The sequence below is a fragment of the Mytilus galloprovincialis genome, chromosome 5 (assembly GCF_965363235.1).
Source record: "Mytilus galloprovincialis chromosome 5, xbMytGall1.hap1.1, whole genome shotgun sequence".
Classification (NCBI taxonomy): Eukaryota; Metazoa; Mollusca; class Bivalvia; order Mytilida; family Mytilidae; genus Mytilus; species Mytilus galloprovincialis.
Window position 1 is genome coordinate 80,920,281 of NC_134842.1, and position 6,000 is coordinate 80,926,280.

A 6,000-nucleotide genomic window follows, 5' to 3' on the forward strand; every position below is an offset into this window, starting at 1 on the left:
CTTTTTTATATAGACGAAACCACGAAATTAGATATCCACGAATATGCAAGTTTGTTTCTCATTACCCGAAAATTGATACTCACAAAAATAAATAAATCCACAGTATCTGACGTTGAATTTTGGATGAAGTTATGAATAAAATGATGGGTAGGCATTCGTTCCATGCGATTTCAAATGTCTGAAAGAAATTTTAGATCCAAATACTTTCAGAAAAGAAAATGATACTGAATAAAAAGTATCCCATGTTATTCTTATTAATAGGCCAGACGAGCAATAAATAAACTAATTTATATAAAACTAAAATAATTTTTGTTTTACTTATCTTTTCATTTTTAAAACATCAAAAGTAGCGACTTATGGAATTTGTGAAAGATGGAATTTGTGAAAGGAGGTCGTACAGGACCGTGTTGGACCCCCTTTTTTCCTCGATTTTTTGTGACATTTTGTCTTCTTCAATTGTGATAAGAAAATACAAGATAAGATAGTTTATTGGTTTAAAATTCAAAATGATCGGATTGTTACCAAGACAATAAACATTGGTTTTACTTAAAAGACAATATTGTTTCAATGATATATGCATCGAATCCCTGCTGAAAAGTTAATACTAGATACTTTTTTATTACTTAATGAAGCATTTCTAGAATTGTACGAATTTTACAATATTTCCAATTATATCAGTATCACCTCACGTATACAATTGTGAACTAGTTATGGGTTTAACCCCTTCTATAAAAATGCTTGATGCACCTTGAATAGATAAATTTATAAACGGAAGAATTTCCAAGGATTGTTATAGAGGAAACACTTTTATTCTTTTATTATTATGAGTCAATGCAGTCAAATTAGAGTTTTAATAACAAGTTTATGTTTATTAATACATTGTATTTGTAAGGTGGCATCAAATAGGTACAAACAAATATTAGTTTACAGCTAATTTCCTAATGCATGTATAGCAAGACTTTGGTTAGCTTGCTTGCTTTGTTTATATATTGTTTAACTATATTAGATTAACGTCCAATTAAATTCAAATATAATATATACATGTTTAACTATGCCTATATAAAATGGTTTGGAGATGTCACCCTTAATTACAAAGCTTGAACAAACATTTATGCATACAAAGCAAGCAAGCCAACCAAAGTTTTACTCTACAAGCATTAGAAAATAAGCTGTAATAGTCCCAGCACCAACTGAACACCATGTATTCATTAATACTTATAGCACAATTCTCCCCAACCAGGCAGGAAAGGTGGCGAAGAGCAAAGGTCCCTTTAATTGCCAGAGATTACTTTTAATTTTATTACATTTTTATTTTTTAAGTTTATTAAGTCATCTTTTAAAATCCTGTATTAGCTAATGATCACCAACTTAGGCTTTTATAAAAATAATCTCTTACAGTGTTTCATACTAGATGCCCCTGCCTTTTTAACACCTATAATGTCTTTTATTATACAAATAGTCAAGTTTCTTGTTTTTAGAACAGTTGTTTTTATTTATTTGCATCCTGAACATACAGGAAGTATTTGCCGTGACCGAAAGTCAGGCCAAAAAATAAATTAATAGATATATTAATAAATATTAATAAAAATTCAAATCGAGTGTTCTTTCGTCCGAGATCGTGTCTATCCGGACACTTTTCCTCCCCAGAACACGAATATTTAAATGTGTCCGATGCTGCGAAAAAGTGTCCATTCAATCGAACATAATTTCGGGATGAATACTATTAAATTATGTTCTGTACATATTGACTTTCAATATCAGTACACTTTTTCACAGTAAAAAGTATCCATTATAGAGAGGCAATAAAAAAAAAGTTAAATTCTAATTTTCTACAACTAAAACAATCCAGTTATTATTTGTTATAAACAGAAATTTACGGTAGAATTGAGAATGGAAATTGGGAATGTCTCAAAGAGACAACACGACCAAGGAAAAGAAAACAACCCATAGCCATCAGTTGGTCTTCAACACAGCAAGAAAATCCCACAACCAGAAGCGGGCTTCAGCTGGCCCCTAAATAAAAAACTTGTTCAGTGCAAATGGACGTCACACTAAACTTTAAAACATATAAATGGTCTAAATTAGAATAAAACATACAAGACTTACAAAGGCCAGACTAAGGACAGGCACAAAAATGCTGTTGTATTGATTCGACAGTATTTTTACCTATCTAAGCTTTATTTATGCTTTATTGTATAATACATATTTAATTACACATACTGATGATCACATTTTGTATGGATTCAATGCTCCAGTTTACATGCCATGTTTTGATAGGAGAAAAAAACCAATGATCATTTCAAAACTCCAATTTAGACGCTTTGTTCATATTTTGTTGGTAATTGAGAGTGGTAATTTTTTCGGTTAAAAGAAAAGGTAAGGAAATGTTTTCATTATTTTTTTTTTAAAATAAATAAAATTTTAAAGTTTTATAGATAGGCGAACTCACAAGGGTAATTAGGGAAGAGAAATATAGCCACCTTTGCAATAGGGGGAGGGGGCGTCCGTTTTGGCTTTTCTTATCCAATATACCCCCATGTTTTAGTCCCTTACCCCGGGAAGACCATATTTTCAATTCAACATTGAAATAAAAAAAAAGAATATTTAATCACAAACACTTCCCTTTATATGAGGTTCTAGATTTGACCTTGACCCCTATTTCATGGATTTAACATTATCCCATTGATTTAAAAAAAAAAAACATGAGATTTTGCATAATGCCATAGGATTTTATATTGTCCCATGGCATCCCATGGCCAAAGAATATTTTTAGCCCATGGGATTTAATTCATCCCATGGGACAAATAAAATCATTTTGGGACATAGAATCCTATGGCACTAAATAATCCCATGGGATTCATATTATAAACATAGAGTTATGTGTATGTCAACAGCAATATTAAGACAACCATATTTGGTGCATGGAAATATTTTATCCTAAGACGAACATTATCTGTCTGCCGCTTTCATTTGACCCATATTTCATGTTTTATTGGACAACGTTTTGTTTTTGAGGTATAGCACTCGACGCTTTATTTGCAAAACACTCATTTGCAAATTCTTCGCCGCAGTTTCTTAAAGATACGGGTTCATATAAATAACCAAAATGTGCAGAATAACATGGGATTCATTAAATACCAAGATTTAAAGCGCTAGACTTAAAAGATAATGTGGCATTTGAATTTAAAAAATACCATGCATCGGGACTTTGCATTATCCAATGGATCTAAAAAAAAACATGGAATTTTGCAATATCTATTTGAGGTCCTATGGGATTTAATTTATCACGTGTGATTAAATACTAATTTCAAAGCTCTAAACTAAAAAAAAAATGATATGGCATTGAATTAAAAAAACAACAATATGGGATTTTGTATAATTCCATGGGATTTTACAATATCCCATGGATTTGAAAAAGAATTCATAATTTTGTATTCCAATGGGATTTAATTTATCCCATGGGACAGACAAAATTACCTTGGGACATAAAAATCCCATGGGACACATATAAAACCAATGGCATTTTTAAATAATAGATATACAGGTATGCGTATGTTAAAAACAAAGTATGTGTTTATAAAATAGTATATGTAGTTTTAGAATTGTAAGTCACTAGACTATAATAGAAAGGTTTGAAGGATTTTATTTGAACTCGTTGAAAAACAATTCTTTGTTTAAAGTATAAATATGAATTAATAAACTTTGGGTTTTGCATAGTTCCATGGGATTTGACAGTATCCCATGGATTTAAAAAAAGAATTCAGATTTTGTAGTCACATGGGATTTAGTTATCCCATGGGACAGACGAAAATCACTGGGGACAAATAATTCACATGGGACAAATAAAATCCAATGGAACAAAAAAAAAAATCCAATGGAATTCAAATTATAAATATACAGTAATGTGTATGTTATAAAGAATTCTGTATGATAGTAAACTTATAAGTTTATAATAAAGTATATGTAGTATAAGAAATGCAAGTCACTAAACTATAATAAAAAGCATTTGAAGGATTTTATTTGGAGTAAAATGATGATATGTCAAATGCATGTGTTATATATCTCAGAGACTATCAGCAATAAGTCAACCATATTGGATGTATGGACAGATTGCATCATAAGGTGTACATTAAATTATCCGGTTTCATTTGACATTGGTCATTATTCCATGTTTCATTAGACAATATTTTGTTTTTGTGGTTTAACACCAGACACTCCAATTTGCAAAACACTCATTTGCAAATCCGCCTCTGACCGTTCTAAAAGATACTGGGTCATAGAAATAATCAAAATATGCAGAATAAAATGGGATTCATTAAATTGCAACCTTTAAAGCTCTAGACTAGAAAGTTGTTATGGAATTTGATTTTTTTGAAAAATCTGGGAATTTGCATTTGCATTTAGATTTTTCATTAACAAATGCATTTAAAACACGTGGGACTTGGCAATATCCCATTGGATCCCATTATTATAGGATTCTTGTGGTCCAATGGGATTTAATTTATCCCATGTGATAATATACTAATTTTAAAGGTCTAAACTAAAAAGTTAAAATTACATTGAATCAAAAAAAAATATGGGATTTTGTATAATTCCATGGGATTTTACAGTATCCCATGGGTTTAAAAAAACCTCAGATTTTGTATTCCCATGGGATTAAGTTTATCCCATGGGACATACAAAAATAATTTGAGACAATAAATTCCATGGCATTCAAATTATTAGTCTACAGTAATTTATGTAAGTAAATTCTTATAATGTTATAAAATAGTTAATGTAGTATTAAAAATGTAAGTGACTAAAATAATAATTGCATAACGGATTGAAATATTCTATTTGAAGTTAATGAAATAAAAATATTTTAATTGAACTAAAATGATGACATGTCATAAACATGTGATATATATCTCAGGTACTATCACCAATAAGTCAACTATATGTTTGGTGTATGGAAAGATTGTATCGTAAGGTATACATGTCTCTCTGACCGGTTTCTTTGATCTTGACCCCTGTTTCATGTTTCATTGGGCAGTCTTTTGTTTTTGTTGTTTAGTACTGGACACTTTATATTGCAAAACACTCATTTGCAAATCCGCCGCCGCCTTTTCATAAAGATACAGGGTTATAAAAATAACCAAAATATGCAGAATAATATGGGCTTTCACATTATCCAATGGATTTAAAAATTCATGAGATTTTGCATTACCCCATGGGATCATATGTCCATATGATATCTGTGGTTCTATGGGATTTTATTTATCCCATTTGATTAAATACTGATTTATAAAGCTCTCAAGCAAAAAGTTGATATGGCATTTGAATTTAAAGAACATGGGATTTTGTATACATGTAGTTCCATGGGATTTTACAGTATCCAATTGATTTAAATAAACCTCAGGCTTTGTATTCCCATGGGCTTTAGTTTATCCCTAGGGACATACAAATATCACTTTGGACAAATAAATCCCATGGGAAAAAACAAAAATCCCATGGCATTCAAATTATAAATATACAGTAATGTGCATGTTAAAAGCGAAGTATCAGTTTATAAAAAAGTATACTAGTATGTAATATAAGTAATGTAAGTCACTAGACTATAGTAAAAAAAAAAATGAAGGATTTTTGTTGTTTAGTACTGGACACTTTATATTGCAAAACACTCATTTGCAAATCCGCCGCCGCCTTTTCATAAAGATACAGGGTCATAAAAATAACCAAAATATGCAGAATAATATGGGCTTTTACATTATCCAATGGATTTAAAAATTCATGAGATTTTGCATTACCCCATGGGATCATATGTCCATGTGATATCTGTGGTCCTATGGGATTTTATTTATCCCATTTGATTAAATACTGATTTATAAAGCTCTCAAGCAAAAAGTTGATATGGCATTTGAATTTAAAGAACATAGGATTTTGTATAGTTCCATGGGATTTTACAGTATCCAATTGATTTAAAAAAAACCTCAGGTTTTGTATTCCCATGGGCTTTAGTTT